General features: G+C 40.3%; 1 protein-coding gene and 1 pseudogene across 5 annotated transcripts in view; one reads left to right on the forward strand and one right to left on the reverse strand.

Moving 5' to 3' along the window:
* ILRUN (inflammation and lipid regulator with UBA-like and NBR1-like domains) overlaps nucleotides 1-20,205 on the reverse strand; it is a 102,797-nt gene that overhangs the window by 25,274 nt on the left and 57,318 nt on the right. The gene's annotated exons all lie outside the window — the stretch shown is intronic.
* LOC121817409 (small ribosomal subunit protein uS14-like) lies at nucleotides 10,452-10,614 on the forward strand (annotated as a pseudogene).

Genomic DNA, 20,205 nt, shown 5'->3' on the forward strand with positions numbered 1-20,205 from the left:
TACAAAGAATTCCAAGTAATATGCATAATTATATTTTATATATACAATATATAAAGATGCTCTCCCTTCCAAGAGGTACAGCTTAATTCTATACACCCTCCCCAATCCACTCTATCTTAGTGATAGAGTAGGGAAAGAGAAAAGAGATTATGGTGGAGAAACCGGCAAACAAACTACTTAACCAAGTGACCAAGGTTAGTTTCACCAGCAATATTATGCAAATATCAAGCACCCCCACCTCGCTGTAGGGCACTTCAGGGCACTTCACTTTCGTATCTTTCCTAAACCTGTAACATCAGTCCAGTCATGTGGGAAACATCAGATAAGCTCAGACTGGAGGACATTCTAAAGGACAGTTTATATAAAGCATACTTGCCAGTATTCCTCGAAACTATCAGGGAATATGAAAAACATGGAAAGACAGAAATTGTCACAGACAAGAGGGGACTGGGACACATGACCAGTAAGCCTAACATGGGACTCTAGTTTCTGGAACAGAAGGATTTCTGACACAGAAAGGTAGGAGAAAACGATGAAACACAAAGTCTGGAGCTGAGGTCATAGTAAGGGACCAACATTGATGCCTTCCTACTAGCAAGAGTGTCATGGTTATGCAAGATGCTAACAGTGGGGCAAACTGGGTACATGGGCACTCTGCTCATCTCTGAAACTTTACTGTAAAGCTAAAAATTGTTACAAGTTTACTAAAATAAATTAGTATAGCATTTTAAAAGTGTATTTTCAGACATTAAAAGGTAAAGTTGTAACAAAGCCAACACTAACAGTTCTCTCTGTAGTGAAGTGGCTACAAAGGAGAGTACTTCGATCTACAGGGGCCAGAACAAAGCTGTAGGAGGGCAGGCAGGAGGAGCCATCACTCGCTCGGTTCTTCAGAGGCCTCAAGACCACCACCTCATCCACCAGACACGAGTCACTCCTATCTACAGGGAAATCTCACCCTTATGGGTCAGCCCCTTCTCAGCAGTGCAATAAGGGCATTACAGTCTTCAAATGGGAACAGCAAGGACGCACAGTCTTCAAATGGGAACAGTTTGATGTGGATACTGGGCTGAAACTGCCTAATTCCAGAGCCTGCCTGTGCCCTACACAAGATGCAAATGGAAGCCATGGAAAGCAAGTGATAAACTGCTGCATTAATAGGTTCTACTTGGTCTGGGTTCCCAAGGGGAAAGGGCTGGAGGCTTCAGAAAGTACCACTTTCAAAGATCCATTATATAAGGACACCTCAAAGTAATTCCAACTATGGCTAGGACTGAAATCTCATAGTCTTCTGAGCTCTAGAACAACTGCCTTGGCCTCGTCCCCAAGAGCTGTGAGACAGCACCAGGAGACACAGGCTGGTTTTAGCCACTCTTAGATTTGGATTTGGAGGCTGCAAATTCAGATCCTTCCTAAAGCTCAACTCATCTTCAAAGCACTGTAGGAACCCCATATTTCTCCCTGAGGATTAAGAAACAACTTGGGTCTATAGAGGTAAACAGGCTCTAGTCAGCTGCTGGGCTACAAGCCATGGGGGCTCATATTTCATTTCCAGAGTAGGAAGGCTGGGTGTGCGCTGCCTGGCTTCAGTGAGAAAGGTTTAGAAGGGAGAGTCAGCGTACTGGTAGTCTGGCAGTCTGAAAAATGCCTCAAGTAGATAGTGCAAAGGTTGGCATTACAGCAAGTCTCGACATATCTGTCTCTGCCCAGCCTCAACTTCCAGTCTGTATTTCCATACTCTTTATTCCACACACGCTTTGCTCCCGTGACACCTGCCCAGGCACTTAGATGCTTTCACTATTAACACAACACCTACCTTAGCATCTACCGGGGAGGAAGGGAGAGCCGGGCTCCAGTTCATCCGCTTCTCACAGGCAACTCAGATTGCTGGGGCCTAGGTGCCATCTACAGCGGAGTGACTGCTACAGGGCTGCCTCTACTCAACTCCGCCTCCCTCCCCATCCTCACTCCCCTCCATCTTGCCACACTGTGTAGTAAAATCGTATCCCTTAGTTTCATATTTTCTCAGGAGTTTCTTTTTAAAATTTACTTTTAATGGGAAGATAACTGCTTTACAATACTGTGTTGGTCTCTGCCATACATCAAGAACCAGCCACAGGTATACACGTGTCCTCGCCCTCCTGAACGTCCCTCCGACCTCCCACCCATCCCACCTCGCCAGGTCGTCACAGCCCCAGACTGAATCACACCGCGCATGTCCACTGGCTATCTATTTTCCATATGGTAGTGTGTCTGCTTCCATGCTGCTCTCCTCCCACCTCCCTCTGTCCCTCAGTCTGATCTCTGTCTGCGCCTCCACTGTTGCCCTGCAAACAGGTTCGTAACAGTCCCCAAGCAGCAGGAGGAATGAACTGTGAGTGGCGGACTTTTCCTTTTCTTTTCTCTTCTAATCCTGCGTTGTCAAGGCACCTGGTTCCACCTAACTGAACTTGATCTCAAATCTTGAGCTAACCAATGCGGTTTTCTCATGGAAATATCTTCCTTAAGGGAGGAGAAAGGGACGACAGAGGATGAGACAGTTGGATGGCATCACCGACTCAACGGAGATGAGTTTGAGTAAGCTCTGGGAGTTGCTGATGGGCAGGGAGGCCTGGCATGCTGCAGTCCATGGGGTCGCAAAGAGTTGGACACGACTGAGTGAGTGAACTGAAGCTATGTTAATGAACTATGTATTTGCTTGAAAATCTGCCTTTCTTCAAGATTCATGTCAATTGTTTTATGACTGGGGATGACTCACCTGGTGCCAATGCTACCTCAAAATGCAAGTTGTGGGTGAGGGGTCTGGTGGAACTCTCTCAGTTTTGAGGAGTCTCCTTCCTCTAATTAGCAGCTTGCTAACAGGTAAATAACTCCTTGCTAAAAACTAGCAAGGGGGCACTCTTTCTGATCCCCTTCTGATATCTATGTCAGAAGCTTTCACTATCTCTTTTATACTTTAATAAAACTTTGCTACACACAAAGCTCTGAGTGATCAAGTCTCGTCACTGACTGCAGGTCAAATTCCTCTCCTCTAGAGGCCAAGAATCCCGGCATCCTTCACAGCTCGTAGCAGTAACCTTTCAGTACCATCTTTCCAGATTCCACATATATGCATTAATATACAACATTTGTTTTTCTCTTTCTGACTTACTTCACTCTTTGTAATAGGCTCTAGCTTCATCCACTTCATTAGCACTGACTCAAATGCGTTCCCTTTTATGGTTGAGCAATATTCCATTGTATATACATACCACAGCTTCTTTATCCATTCATCTGTTGATGGACATCTAAGTTGCTTCCATGTCCTTACTACTTTAAATAGTGCTGCAATGAACACTGGGGTACATGTGTCTATCTCGATTATGGCTTTCTCAGGGTATATGCCCAGAAGTGGGATTGTTGGATTGCATGGTAGTTTTATTCCTAGTTTTTTAAGGAATCTCCATACTGTCCTCCATAGTGGCTGTATCAATTTACATTCCCATCAACAGTGCAAGAGGGTTCCCTTTTCTCCACATCCTCTCCAGCATTTATTATTTGTAGATTTTTTGATGATGGCCATTCTGACTGGTGTGAGGTAAGGAATTTCCTTTTAAAATGAAAACACCTCCATAAGGAACATATTAAGCTACATTAACCTCATCATCAGATTAGCCAATAGGCCTAAGAGCACAAGGGGGGAGAAGGCCAGGACAGAGCACTGGAAGCCTGCATGAGATGAGACAGTGAGGGGTGTTCCATGCCTGGAACAGGGAGAGAGGCTCAGAAAGAAAAGCAGACATGGCAACAACAAAGAGAGGACTCGTTTTCACGGTTTTCTCAAATCACGCCCTACGTAATAATCACGAGCTTCTGCCACAACATGGCAGGTAAGGGGAGAGAGCAGGTTTAGTCGTCATTTAACCTCTTATTTATTTACTTTCGGTCTTAGGAAATAAGGATTCCTAAGGATTACTTCCCAAACCCAGTAAAATCAGTGCCATGAAATGAGGAGTAAAAACATAAACAGGTCTGAGACAAAAGATGAAAACTGGCTCAGAATGGGGGAGAAATCGCCATTAATTGGGCTGAGAGGATAAACACAGAGAAAGGTAGACACAAAGGTAACAGGAGACACTATTTCTCGCAAGGTCATTCAGCTGCTGTAAAATGTTATTACTGACTCTCTTTCAGTGGCTACTGCTTTCTTACCAATGACGCCCCCAGATTAGCTTTGTTACAGCCATCTATTATCACTGAGGCTATCCAACTGCCAAACTGCCCTTCCCCACAACGTCACCCAAACCCTAATAATCCTCCCCTCTAGCCCTACCTCAGAAACAGCAGCCAATCCAAAATTGATCCCACTTCCCCAGAGCCTTTTCTGACTCCTTCAGCAGGAACCCAAGCTTACAGAAACTGCTGACCCCGGCCGGTCTCACACATGGCACCCCACAGTTCCCCTGGAGTGCCTTCTCTCACCACACGTCAATCAATATGCTTTTGTCAGACTACAGGCTCATTTCAGGTGATCTCTGAACCCAGATGCCCTCCTCTCCTCCCACTCCCAGCCTCAACTCCTAGAAGCACAGAGATTCCACCCCTTCCTACTAGTCTTCTCTTCTTGTACAACTAGCCTCCCCTGAAGTAGGCCTACCACCAGGTGATAACAAAGGAAAGAGTGAACTCAGAAGGTCAGAAAAAAAGAAAGAGAAGGAGGAAGCCAAAGAATAAAGGAAAACCAGGAGTATATAATACTCAAGAAGCCTAGTGACAAAAGTATATCAAGGAGAAGAGAATTATTAATTGGACCCAGTACAGCTAACAAATCGAGTAAGTTGAGAGCTGAGAACAAAGCACTGGATACAGCATCATGTAGGTCACTGGTGATTTTGAAAAGAGCAGCAGTTTTAGTGGAGTAGGAGGGACAGAAGCCTGAATGGAAAGAATTCATGAGACTAGGCAAACAGGAGGGAATATCCATTTCTTTTTTCTTTTTTTTTGGGGGAATATCCATTTCTGATACTATCAGGAATGTGAAAGAGAGAAGAGAAATGGGGAAGAAGCTAGAGAAAAATTAATAGCACATTATTAATATATGCAACCGTAAGAAATTTTTAAATCAATCCAATCTATACGTACTTTTTCAAGGCATGTAAAACAATAATGTGTGCCAATATTATGTCTCCAAAGGATTTTTATTTTATATTGGAAGAAGTTTTAAATAACTCAGATGTCCATCAATGGAGACTAAGCTAGAAAAATGAAGACATATCTAGCAAAGAGAATACACCACAGCCAGAAAAAGGCATGAAGATTTCTACACTAATCTCTAGAATTTAATTAAGTGAAAAAAAAGTAAGATACAGATCAGTATCTATAGTTATAACACTCCTTTGTAAGATAAGGGACACATTTACATACATCTGCTGGTGTCTGCAAAACACAACTCTAAATGGACACTCCATAAATGAATAAATAGAAATGAGCGCCTAGAGGAGGAGCAGCGGACTAGCTGAAACGGACAGCACGGGAGGGAGACATCTGGGGAAACGTCCCAGGATGGTGACTGGCACAGGGTTAGGAGTGCTCAATAAATATAAAAAAATATTTTTAATTATTTATGAAGTACTTAGCACTGTAAGTGACATTAAAAAAAATGTTTACTGTGTTACTTTGTTGGAAGATAGAGTCGATGATAAGACTAATGTCTGATGATTGGTGACATCTAACTGTAGTAGAGGACTCTAACAGTAACAGTAAAACAGATTTCTTGTATAAAATCTAAAAGTTTATGATACCTATAAAAAGGATATATAATCTTTAATGCTCATCATTCATTAGTTTCACCAAAGTAAACAGAGCAATAAACCGTTACTCTTAAAGAACTGCAATTAAAGGTAAAGAATTAAGCATTTAATCTAGCCTTATTGGTAAAACTCAATTTCAGGAAAATAAATCATTGTTGATAAAGAAAAGTTTCCTCCCCCCAGAACTACCCCAGCTAATAAATGTGGGGGGGAACTGCCATTCTCTAATCCTTATTTGAAATGATTCAGGCAATAATCAATTAACAAAAACATTAGACAAAAGGTTGGTTGATGGGGAGAACTTTTGCAGGGATCAGGTGTTATCACCTGAACCCTTTCACTGATCTTGGCATCACTAAGAGTCAAACAATTTTGAAACAGAAGAATGGCATAGCACACTTCTTGATTTCAAATCTTAATACAACAAAACAATAGTAATTCAAATAGTGAGGTATTTACAAACAGACATATGGATCATGGAAGAGAATGAAGAGCTCAAAAATAAACCCTCACATTTAAGGTCAAATGATTTTTGACAAGAATACTAAGCATTCAATGGCAAAGGGAAATATTTTCAACAAATGGTGGTGGGAAAATTGGATATCCACATGCACAATGATTAATATGGACCTTTACCTTACACCATATATAAAAATTAAATGGATCAAAGATCTAGACATAAACCTCTTAGAAGAAAAGAGTCACGACACTGGATCTGGAAATAATTTCTTGGATTTGACTCCAAAAGCACCAAAGAAGAAAGATAAATTGGACTACATCAAAATTAAAATGGTTATCCTTCAGGTCATTTATCTGTTCTTTGAGAATACCAGACCACCTTACCTGCCTCTTGAGAAATCTGTATGCAGGTCAGGAAGCAACAGTTAGAACTGGACATGGAACAACAGACTGGTTCCAAATAGGAAAAGGACTACGTCAAGGCTGTATGTTGTCATCCTGCTTATTTAACTTATATGCAGAGTACATCATGAGAAACGCTGGGCTGGAAGAAACACAAGCTGGAATCAAGATTGCCGGGAGAAATATCAATAACCTCAGATATGCAGATGACACCACCCTTATGGCAGAAAGTGAAGAGGAGCTAAAAGCCTCTTGATGAAAGTGAAAGAGGAGAGCGAAAAAGCTGGCCTAAAGCTCAACATTCAGAAAACGAAGATCATGGCATCTGGTCCCATCACTTCATGGGAAATAGATGGGGAGATAGTGGAAACGGTGTCAGACTTTATTTTCTGGGGCTCCAGAATCACTGCAGATGGTGACTGTAGCCATGAAATTAAAAGACGCTTACTCCTTGGAAGAAAAGTTATGACCAACATAGACAGCATATTCAAAAGCAGAGACATTACTTTGCCAACAAGGGTCCGTCTAGTCAAGGCTATGGTTTTTCCTGTGATCATGTATGGATGTGAGAGTTGGACTGTGAAGAAGGCTGAGTGCTGAAGCTGATGCTTTTGAACTGTGGTGTTGGAGAAGACTCTTGAGAGTCCCTTGGACTGCAAGGAGATCCAACCAGTCCATTCTGAAGGAGATCAGCCCTGGGATTTCTTTGGAAGGAATGATGCTAAAGCTGAAACTCCAGTACTTTGGCCACCTCATGCGAAGAGTTGACTCACTGGAAAAAACTCTGATGCTGGGAGGGATTGGGGTCAGGAGGAGAAGGGGATGACCGAGGATGAGATGGCTGGATGGCATCACTGACTCGATGGACGTGAGTCTGAGTGAACTTCAGGAGATGGTGATGGACAGGGAGGCCTGGTATGCTGCGATTCATGGGGTCGCAAAGAGTCGGACACGACTGAGCAACTGAACTCAACTGAACTGCCTCAATTATTCTGCTATGTATCCTCCTAGCATATTATTCATCTCTGTCTGTTCTTTAGTTCTTCTAGGTCTTTGGTAAGCATTTCTTACATCTTCTCAATCTTTGCCTCCATTCTTTATCCAAGATCCAGAATCATTTTCACTATCATTATTCTGAATTCTTTTTCTAGAAGGTTGCCTATCTCCACTTCATTCAGTTGTTTTTCTGGAGTTTTATCTTGTCCTTTCATCTGAGACATAACTTTCTGCTTTAACATGCTGAATGACTTTCTGTAATGTGGTTTTTGTTTTAGTCACTGTGGGACTGTGGTTCTTCTTGTTTCTTCTGTCTGCCCTCTGATGGAGGAGGGTAAGAGGCTTGTGTAAGGTTCCTGATGGGAGGGACTGCTACTGCTGCTAAGCCGCTTCAGTCATGTCCGACTCTGTGCGACCGCATAGACGGCAGCCCACCAGGCTCCCCTGTCCCTGGGATTCTCTAGGCAAGAACACTGGAGTGGGTTGCCATTTCCTTCTCCAATGCATGAAAGTGAAAAGTGAAAGTGAAGTCGCTCAGTTGTGTCCAACTCTTAGCGACCCCATGAACTCAGCCCACCAGGCTCCTCCGTCCATGTGATTTTTCAGGCAAAACTGCTGGACTAGGGTGCCATTGCCTTCTGGTGGTGAGAAAAACTGGGCCTTCCTCTAGTGGGCAGGGCGTTGCTCAGTAAAGCTTTAATCCAATCATCTGCTGATGAGTAGGGTTGTGCTCCCTCCCTGGTATTTTTTGGCCTGAGATGACCCAACCCTCTGGTTGATGGCAACCTCCAAGGGGGACCTTCCAGGCTGGTGCCCCATTCCTGTGGTGGCCCCTGCCAATCCACACCTCCCCACAGGAAACCATCCAACACTAGCAGGTAGTTTTGGTTCAGTCTCCTGTGGGGTCACTCCTTTCTTCTGAGTCTTGGTGCACAAAAGGTTTTGTTTGTGCCCTGCAAGACTGGAGTCTGTTTTCCTGGAAATCACTGCTACAGAACCGAATAAGAAAAAAGAATGAAAAGAAATGAAGACAGCCAAGAGACCTCTGGGACTACATTAAACACACCAACATTCACACTGTAGGGGTCCCAGAAAGACATTAGAAAGAAAAAGGACCTGAGAAAATATTTGAAGAGATAATAGCTGAAAACTTCCCTAACATGGGAAAAGAAATAGTCAACCAAGTACAGAAAGCACAGGGAATCTCAGGCAGGATAAGCCAAAGACGGAACACACTGAGACACACCATAATCAAACTAACAAAAATTAAAGACAGAGCTGTGCTTAGTCGCTCAGTCGTGTCCAACTCTTTGCTACCCCATGGACTGTAGCCCGTGAGGTTCCTCTGTCCATGGGGATTCTCCAGGCAAGAATATTGGAGTGGGTTGCCATGCCCTCCTCCAGGGAATCTTCCCAACCCAGGGATCAAATCCAGGGCTCCCACACTGCAGGCGGATTCTTTACATCTGAGCCACCAGGGAAACTCTAAAAAATATTAAAAGCAACAAGGGAAAACGACAAATAACATTCAAGGGAACTCCCTTCAGGCTATCAGCCCATTTCTCAATAGAAACTCTACAAGCCAGAAGGGAATGACATGATATATTAAAAGTGATGAAAGGAAAAAACCTATAACCAAGAATACTCTATGGAGCAAGAGTCTCCTTCAGATTTGACAGGAGAAATCAAAAGCTTTCTAGACAAGCAAAAGTTAAGAGAATTTAGCACCACCAAAACAGCTTTACAACAAATGCTAAAGGAACTTCTCTAGGCAGTAAATGAGGAAAAGACCTACCTATAGAAAATAAACCCAAAACAATTAAGAAAATGATAACAGGGTCATACATATTGATAATTACCTTAAATATAAGTGGATTAAATGCACCAACCAAAAGACGCAAGACAGGCTGAGCAGGTATATGCACTTCCACTTACCACATCACTCTGCTTGACCCCCCAAATTGTATGTAATTATTTTATATTGTTAGGTTAATCATGTTATCACTGTGACTTGCAATTGTAATTATCTTTTATTTTTTTGTCTGGCTATTGATTGTGAAAACGGATAAATACCTTTCACTATTGTGATTATGTAACTATTACTCACAATACCACTGTATCATGATTCGTCAGCAGAATCAAAACTACACTTAGTAGAAAATTCTGGAATTACTTTTTAAAATCCAGATGCATATCAGAATTATTTTGGAATTTCTTGAAAAATACAAATGTCCAGGTATTGCTTTATATTTATTAAATCTATTATATTTAAATTAATGACATCATTCAAGATGTTCCTATTCTTATTTTTTCTGCACTTGATAAAATATTCTCACAGAAATGTTAACATCTCTCACTATGATTTTATATATATATATATATATTTTTTTCCCCCTTATATTTCTTCTTGTTTTTGCTTTATATATCTTGGTTTCTGTTAGGTGTCTAATGTTTTATGATCTCTATCTTCTTTGTGAATTGTACCTTTTATCAATAAAAACATTCATCTTTGTGTCATTAAAAATAAACAAACAACAATCTAGGGAAAAAACAATTAAAATGTTTGTGGATCAAATGACACAATAGAGTGCAAAGGCAAACCATGGAATGGAGAAAATACTTACAAATCAATATCTGATAATGGGCCAAAAAGTTGGTTTGGGTTTTTCTGTTAACATCTTACAGAACTACTTTCTACACTGGTCAATTCAATATATATATAAAGAGCTCCTAAAAAATAAAACTCATAACCTGAGTTTTAAAATGGGCAAAGGCCTTATGCCTGACTGCATCTGAGAAAGAAAGATGGGTCACCAGCAGCCACACTGGAGCCATCCAGGAAAATCAGGCCAGCGTTCTTGCTCTTGCTGCCTCTGCTCAAACCCGCACTGTCTGATCCAAAAACACAGCCTTAATATGCTGTTTCCAACAGTACCTGAAGGATATAGGCTTTGTTAAGTTGGACTAAGTGAACTTCTTTGAATGGGTCACCCAGGACATCTACCTTATCACAGACAATGTACATTAAAAAAAAACAACACCCTTTTCAATTATGTTTTAATGTGAACGGAATAGTCAACTGACTACAGAAATCTTTTAAAAACTTACTAACTAATCTCAATGGATTCATCTTCAAAATATGTGACTTATTTTCCCTCAGTTATATAAAAGTATTCATGCTGGGGGGTAAAATGTGCAAAAGGACTTTTGAACAGACAAACAGAAGGACCTAAAAGCACAGGTAAAGATGCTCAGTATCATTCATCATTAGAGAACTACAAATTAAAACTATAATGCAGTACTATCTCATACTCATTAGGATGGCTACTATCAAAAACAAAACTTACTATTTTCTCTTTAGAAAAAAATAGTAAGTCTGGACAAGGATGTGGAGAAACTGGAACTCTTGTACCCTGGGGAGAGAAGAATGGTATAGTCACTATGGAAAACAGTATGGCATTTCCTCAAAAAATTAGAAATTTTTGCTACATGGTCCAGCAACCCTCACTTCTAGGTATATACCCCAAAAGAACTAAAGGCAGAGTTTCGAAGAGGATTTGTATACGTGTTTTCATAGCAGCATTATTCATAATACCAAAAGGGAGAAGCAATCCAAGTGTACATCAATGGATAAATGATTTTAAAGTGTGGAATATACATACAATGGAATATTATTCAGCCTTATAAAACTGGGAAATTCTGAACCATGTTAAAACTTGGATGAACCTTTAAGATGAACTGAAATAAACAGCCAGTCACAAAAGGACAAAAACTGTGATACCACTTATCTGAGGTACCTAGAGAGACGGGAAGTACAATGGTGGTTGTCAGGGGCAGGAGGGAGAAGGAAAAGAGGAGTTAATACTTAACAGGTACAGAGTTTCACTTTTGCAAGAGTTCTGGAGATAGATGGTGCTGACGGTTGTAAAACAATGTGAACGCACTTAACACCACTGACCTGTATACTTAAAAATGGTTAAGATGGTAAATTGTTATGTGTATTTATTTCACCACAATTAAACAAAACCCTGAGGTCTAGTAACTTTGAATTAGTAGCTCAGGGTCAATCAGTAATATATTACACGGCAGCATCAAAATCAGAGGGCAGATCTTTTAACTCCTGGACTAGTGCTTATCCGTAACAACTTGCAGCTCTTCCTCCCTACCTCCCCCTTCCTGCCCTCTCCAGTCAGCGATGAGTGTTCCACCAACCAGTAAAGAGATAGTACTCATGGACACAACTATTTCTGGCAAAAAAGATGAAAATATTGACATTCTAATAATTTAAACTTTTATAGCCCACTAATATAACTGAATGGATGATAGTGCAACTGCAGAAAACCAATACAGCCTGAAAATACATTTAAGCAACTTAAATTACTAATTTCAATCTCAAAGTATAATCAAAACTACAAAGGGAATCAAAACTATAGCATATTAAGAGCCAAACATATGCAACTGGCATGAAACACACAGAATTAAACTGGCATTTAAACTATCATTTTGCATTAACTTTTTGTTGTTCCTAAGTACCTCCTCTTCTTCATTTCCACTCCAACCCCTTAACAGGCCAAAATATTTTCCTGGCTTGAATGTGGGCACAGAGCTTTGAGAGAACAAATGATTATCATCCCTAGACAGAAGTAGCAGCAACCACAAACCTGGGGTCTTAGGACTTACTCAAGGCCACCGAGACTTTCTAACCCTGCAGAGGGAGCCACCCTCATTACCGTCTCGAAGCTGAGGTACAGCACACTGGGCCTTTCAGTCTGGACCACAAAAGTCTGCTACGCCCATCACCTTCAATCTGTCTCCCACTCTGCACACACAGAACCTTCAATTCAAGTCAAACTGCATTAGTCAAGCTCAACCATAGTTGGTTGGTTGGTTGGTTGTTGGTTCAATTTCTCTATAGAAATGGCCAATACAGATGGTTTATTTCTTGTGTGACTCTGGTAGATTGTACGCTATAGTATAACCATATACTTATTTATTACAACTTGGAAATGTGATACACTGTCACCAATCTGCATCTTTCTAGTTAAATTACTGCATCTCTGTGGAAGCCCCTTCAGACACCATTTGACCTAGAATGTTATTATTTCCTAATGTTTATTATTACTATTGCTGAAAAGAAGCACTTTAAACAGATTGTATTATTTTTAAAAGTAGATGCAGGTTCACCACAAAACTGAGAAGATAATATACTCTCTGCTCCACATCCACACCATCTCTTTTACCATCAATATCTCATGAAGTGATATATGTTACAACTGATGAACCTACACAGATGCATTATTACCGTCAGAAGTCCACAGCTAGGGTCACTCTCGGTGCTGCACATCCTGTGGGTTTTGATAAATGTATGATGGCATGTCTCTACCACTATCCTGTCCCACAGAATGGTTTCACTGCCCTGTGCCCTGCCTATTCACCCCTCCCTCACCTAGCCACTGGCAACCACTGTGTCCACAGTTGTGTCTTTTCTGGTATGCTAATACAGTTGGAATTGTACCTTTTCAGACCAGTTTTTTTCATTTAGTAATATGCACTTAAGGTTCTCTGTATCTTTTCATGAACTGAAGGCTCATTTCTTTTAATTTATCCATTCACCTACTGAAGTGCATTTTGACTGCTTCCAAGTTTTGGCAATTATGAATAAAACTGCTGTAAATATGGCAAGAATATTTTAGTTTTGTAAATATTCTAAATCAAGCAGAGACAGCCCCTCCTCTCTTCCTAGTTTGCTGAGAGTTCAATCACAAATAGGTACTGAATTTTAGCAAATGATTTTGCTGTATCTATTGATATGAACATGCTGATTTTTCTTCTTATCCTGTTGATATAGTTAAGTATATTAATTGATTTTTTGAGTGCTGAACCAGCCTTGAATATCTGGGATCAATTTCATTTGGATGTAGTGCTATTATTCTTTTTAAGCATTGTTGGCTTTGCTATGCTAATATTTTGTTGATAATTTTTACATCTATATTCATGAGATAATGGTCTATGATTTTCTTTCCTTGTACCGTCTGGTTTGGTATTAGGATAATGCTGGCCTCCTGAATGAGTCACAAAGTATTCTTTCTGCTTCATTCTTCTGGAAGAGACCCCAGCGTAGTTGTGTGAGTTCTTCTTTAAATGTCTGGCAGAATCACTAGTGAACTCATCTAAGCCTGGCGCTATTTTCTAAGGTTAGTAATTGTTGGTTCAATTTCTCTATAGAAATGGCCAATACAGATGGTTTATTTCTTGTGTGACTCTGGTAGATTGTACGCTTCAAGAAATTGATCTAGTACATCTAAACTGACCTATCAAATCTGTGGGCATTACATATGTCTGTTACCAACACGAGTTGCTCATTAATATTCCTTTATCATTCTTTAAATGTCTGTGGGATCTGAGTTGATGCTCTCTTTCAATTACTGACGTTAGTAACTTGCATTCTCTTCCTTTTTTTTCTTAGCCTGGCCAGAGGTTCCTGACTTAATCTTTTCAAAAAAACTGTTTTGGGTTTTGTTGATTTTCTCTATTGATTTTCTGCTCTGATTTACATTTTACTGCTGATTTAATCTGCTCTTATTGTTTTAGTTTCCTAAAGTGAGAGCTTCAATTATAGATTTTAGGTTTTTCTTTTTCTAATATAGGTATTCACTGTTGTAAATTTCGCTTTAAGTACTGCTTAAAGTACAGCAAACTGCTTTTCACAATTTTGATAGGTGTTATTTTCATTTCCATTTAGTTCAAAGTATTCAGATTTCTCTTGAAATTTCTTCTTTGATCCATGTGTCAGTTAGAAGTGTGGGGATTTTCCCTCTAGCTCTCTGTTGCTGCTTTCTAGTTTAATTCCATTGTAGCCTGAGAGGATACATTGTATAATTTCTGTTCTTTTAAACTTGTTAAGGTGTTTTATGGCCCAGAATGTGGTTTACCTTGGCAACAGTTTCATGTGAGCCTAATAATAATGTATATTCAGCTACTGTTCAGCAGTTGCATATGTGAATGATATCCAGCAGACTGTTGGTGGTGGTGAGTTGAACTATGTCCTTAATGATTTTCTGCCTGCTGAGTCTGTCCATTTCTGGTAGTTCAGTTCAGTTCAGTTCAGTCACTCAGTTGCATTCAACTCTTTGCGATCCCATGAATTGCAGCACACCAGGCCTCCCTGTCCATCACCAACTCCTGGAGTTTGCCCAAACTCATGCCCATCATCTCGGTGATGCCATCCAGCCATCTCATCCTCTGTCATCCCCTTCTCCTCCTGCCCCCAATCTCTCCCAGCATCAGGGTCTTTTCCAAGGAGTCAACTCTTTGCATGAGGTGGCCAAAGTACTGGAGTTTCAGCTTTAGCATCAGTCCTTCCAATGAACACCCAGGACTGATCTCCTTTAGAATGGACTGCTTGCATCTCCTTGCAGTCCAGGGGACTCTCAAGAGTCTTCTCCAACACCACAGTTCAAAAGCATCAATTCTTCGGCGCTCAGCTTTCTTCACAGTCCAACTCTCACATCCATACATTGACTACTGGAAAAACCATAGTCTTGACTAGACGGACCTTTGTTGGCAAAGTAATGTCTCTGCTTTTGAATATGCTATCTAGGTTGGTCATAACTTTCCTTCCAAGCAGTAAGCGTCTTTTAATTTCATGGTTGCAATCACCATCTGCAGTGATTTTGGAGCCCCCCCCAAAATAAAGTCTGACACTGTTTCCTCATCTATTTCCCTTGAAGTGATGGGACCAGATGGTATGATCTTCATTTTCCGAACATTGAGCTTTAAGCCAACTTTTTCGTTCTCCTCTTTCACTTTCATCAAGAGGCTTTTTAGTTCCTCTTCACTTTCTGGTGGTGTCATCTGCATATCTGAGGTTACTGATATTTCTCCCAGCGAAAAGCAAAGGAGAAAAGAAAAGATATAAGCATCTGAATGTAGAGTTCCAAAGAATAGCAAGGAGAGATAAGAAAGCCTTCCTCAGCAATCAATGCAAAGAAATAGAGGAAAACAATAGAATGGGAAAGACTAGAGATCTCTTCAAGAAAATTAGAGATACCAAGGGAACATTTCATGCAAAGATGGGCTCAATAAAGGACAGAAATGATATGGACCTAACAAAAGCATATGCAGAGTACATCATGAGAAACGCTGGGCTGGAAGAAACACAAGCTGGAATCAAGATTGCTGGGAGAAATATCAATAACCTTAGATATGCAGATGACATCACCCTTATGGCAGAAAGTGAAGAGGAACTCAAAAGCCTCTTAATGAAAGTGAAAAACGAGAGTGAAAAAGCTGGCTTAAAGCTCAACATTCAGAAAACAAACTACCAAGGCCCTGCACCACAACTACTGAGCCTGAGTGTCCTAGAGCCGGCAAGCCACAACTACTGAGCCTGAGTGTCCTGGAGCCGGCAAGCCACAACTACTGAGCCTGAGTGTCCTAGAGCCGGCAAGCCACAACTACTGAGCCTGTGTGCTACACCTACCGAAGCCCACACACCTAGAGCCTGTGCTTCCCAGTGAGAGAAGCCAGCACAACGCAAAGCCCATGCACCGCAACCAGAGAGTAGCCCTCATCTCCACAACTCGAGAAAGCCTGCCTGTAGCAACAAAGACCCAGTGCAGCCAAAAATATTAAATTAAGTAAGTTATATTAAAAACAAATACTGAATACTCCCCTTTATCATATATATTATCTCTCTTTATCTCTGATCACTTTCGTTCCGCTACTCCTGCTTTCTCTGAACTAGCGTCAGTATAGCATCTTTCTCCATCCCTTTATTCTTAACGTATAAACGCATTCATATTTGCATCAAGTTTCTTGAAAGCAACACAGAGTTGGGTCTTGTTTTGTGATCCATTCTGACAATCTCTTTCTTTTCATTTGTGTACGTAGAGTATTGAGGTTTGAACGTGGTGACTGATATAGCTGGATTAATATCTATGGTATTTGTTACTGTTTTCTATTTTTGCTCTTGTTCTTCGTTCCGATTTTTGTCTTCTACCTTAGCTCTGTCTTTTAGGTTTTAATTTTCTACCCTATCTCTGTCTTCTAGGTTTTCATTGAGCATTTTACCCAATTACAGTTTCTCTCCTTTCCTAGTATAAAAGTTAGCTTTCTTTTTCAAATGAGATTGTCAGTTTGCAATGTATATTTACAACTAATTCAAGTGAAATCATAAATGATACTACATCATTTCATGAGTAGTTCAAGTATCATATATTAGGAAAATACTCCTAATTTCTCCCTCCAGTCCCTTGTATCATTGCTGTCATTCATTTCACTTATTCATTTGCATACATATAGGTATACACATACAGATCCACACAAGTGCATATAACTGAACACAACCATACACAGGTGATTACACTGCTACTATTATTTTGAACAAATTGTTATGTTAGATCAATTAAGAATAATAAAAACAAAACTTTTAATTCTACCTTCACATACTCATTCTCCAGTGCATTTTCTTTGTATAGATCTGAGTTTCTAACCTATAGTTTTCCCTCTCTCAGAAAAAACTTTCTTTCACATTCTGTGCAAGGGAGGACTTTTTTTTTGTTGTTCAGTCACTAAGCCATGTCCAACTTTCTGCAACCCGATGAACTTGCAGCACACCATGCTTCCCTCGTCCTTCACTATCTCCCAGAGTTTGCTCAGATTCATATCCACTGAGTTGGTGATGCTATCTAAACATCTCATTCTCTGCTGCCCTCTTCTCCTTTCACCTTCAATCTTTCCCAGCATCAGGGTCTTTCCAATGAGTCAGTTCTTCACATCAGGTGGCCAAAGTATTGGAGCTTCCGCTTCAGCATCAGTCCTTCTAATGAGTATTCAGGACTGACTTTCTTTAGGACTGATCGGTCTGATCTCCTTGCTGTCCAAAGGACTCTCAAGGGTCTTCTCCAGCACCACAATTTGAAGGCATCAATTCTTCAGTGCTCAGCTTTTTGTATGCTCCAACTCTCACATCTGTATCTAACTATTGGAAAACTATAGCTTTGACTATATGGACCTTTGTCAGCAAAGTGATGTCTCTGCTTTTTAATACACTGTCTAGGTTTGTAGGGAGGACTACTGGCATCAAATTCCCTTAATTTTGGTTTGTCTGAGAAATTATTTCTCCTTAACTTTTGAAGGATAAGTTTCCAGAGCACAGAATCCTACGTTGGGAGAGTTTTTTTCACCCTTTCAATATTTCATTTCACTGTCTTCTTCCTTGCCTGATTTCTGAGAAGTCAGTCATTATATACTTCATCTTTGTTTCTTTATCTGGTTCACTTAGGTTCCTAGATCTGTGGTTTGGTGTCTGATGTTAATTTAGGAAAACTCTCAGTCACTATTGCTTTAAATATTTCTTCCGTTCCTTTTTTCTCCTTCCAGTATTCCAATTATGCATCTGTTACATCTTCTGTAGTTGTCCCACAGTTCCTGGGTATTCTTTTCCATTTTTACCCCCAGCTGTTTTTCCTCTTTGCTTTTTAGTTTTGTAAGTTTCTACTGATATAGCCTCAAGCTCAGAAATTCTTTCCTCACGGGTCCCTCCCAGTAAAGTGCCATCAAAGGCACTCTTCGTTTCTGTGCCCGCTTCTGGTCTCTGGCTTTTGCTTTGCTTTCTCCTCACTCACACCATCCACTTGTTCTTCCACGCTGTCTACTTTCTTCATTCCAGATCAAACCAGTCAACCCTAAAGGAAATCAGTCCTGAATACTCACTGGAAGGCATTTAATATGTTAAATGACACATGTTATTAAAGTGTTTAACATATTAATCTCAGATTTACTAGTCTGATAATTGTAACACTCCTGCCATGTTTGACTCTGATGCTTGTTCAGTCTCTTCGAACTGGGTCTGCTCTCTTTTTTCTTTTCTGTTGAAAGGTGTACATGATATATTGTGTAAAAGGAACTGCTGAAAAGTACATTCTGCAGTCCTATGATAGGCCTCAGTCTTTTGGTGAGCCTGTGCCTCTGAACTGTGAACTTCATCAGCGTTTCTCAGCTTTCTTCCCCATTTATGGTACAGGAAGGCTAAGCGGACTGGAGCTGGGTGTTCCCCTTTCCCCACGTCAGTCAGGCTCTGATAAACCCACAGTGGGTAAGACTGGTAAAATAATTTCTCCTGAGGGCAGGCCTTAAGAAAAACACAATATTCTGGGTAATTTCAAAACAGTTACTTTCCCCTTTCACCTGCCAGAAGACTTAGGGGATTTTTCCTCCAGTATTCACTGGGAAAACCCAGTAGAGATTCTTGACATAAAACTCACAAAAGTGAGAAGACAATCCTAGAATCTTCATCTCTCAGGCTTGTCCACAGTGAGCCTCCAGCATTTTGTCAACTATGGTTCTGGTTTTTCGACCCCAGTACTGGTTCCCACAGAGGATTCTGCAGCTGGTTTCTGCTCTGGTACAATTTAATTTCCTGCATAATTTTCAGTGCACATTGAGCTAGGTAATCTTCTGCCTTGGGTACTCCACCTAAGTGCTTAACTTTCTTATTTTATGACCTGGAATTTTTGACTCACCCTGAAGATGCCACTAGGGCAAGAGATCCCTGAGATGCCTGAGATGGAAAAAAGGAATCAGCACTTACTAAGAGAGTTCACGCGAGAGCTGACAAGGATTACTGCGTAAGGTATCACAATATAGTTCCATCGAAGAAAGCAGCAGCGGGAGAGCAGCAGTATCTAACAACCTATACATTGCTTACCATGCCAGGTGCTGTTCTAAAAGCTTTTACATGCATTAATTCACCAAACTCCCTCAAAATCCTCCGAGGTAAGTTCTGTTTTTCCTATTTTATAGGTGAAGAAACTGAGTCATTGAAAGATAAAATAATTTCCCAAGATCACACTGCTACTGCACTATTCATGCTATAACTATACTATCCATCTTCAATAAAAGAAAGAATATTTAAGAATGTAACTATAAATGAACCAAATAAGTTATGGTTACTCTTTCTTAGTAAGCAACCCAAATTCTGTTTTCAAGATGGCTGTTTAATATAGTTTATTGTTTGATCACTATTTATGTACCTTGCCCCAGCACAACAAAAAATTATCAACCCACAGAGGGATAAAAAGTACATTAGTGGACACCAGGAGTTTTATGAATGTCTAACAGGTACGGAGTTTCCTTTTGGGGTGATAAAAGTGTGTTGGAACTGAATAGATGATGGTTGCCCAATTCTGTGAGTGCACTAAATGCCAATGAACTATTCACTTTAAGTGGTTAACTTGTTATGTGAATTTTATCTCAACTGGAAAAGAATGCTCTACTAAAATATTTTGGTTAATAATAAGGGGAAAGGTTCTAAAATATTAGTGAGCAGTTAAAAAGTAGGTTACATGATTATATGTAGCAGAATGCCAAACCTGAAAAGCAAAAATTTTTGTTTTTAATATTTGGATACATAAACAGTGTCTATATCTGTACTTCAGAATAAATGTTCTTACAAAGAATAAAGATAAAGACAAGTCAGGCAGAAGGAGGGAAATATTAAAAGAGCAGAAACCTATGCAACTGAAAACAAAAGAATAGAGAAAAATCAATGAAACCA

This window comes from Ovis aries, chromosome 20, assembly GCF_016772045.2.
Source record: "Ovis aries strain OAR_USU_Benz2616 breed Rambouillet chromosome 20, ARS-UI_Ramb_v3.0, whole genome shotgun sequence".
NCBI classification, from domain to species: domain Eukaryota; kingdom Metazoa; phylum Chordata; class Mammalia; order Artiodactyla; family Bovidae; genus Ovis; species Ovis aries.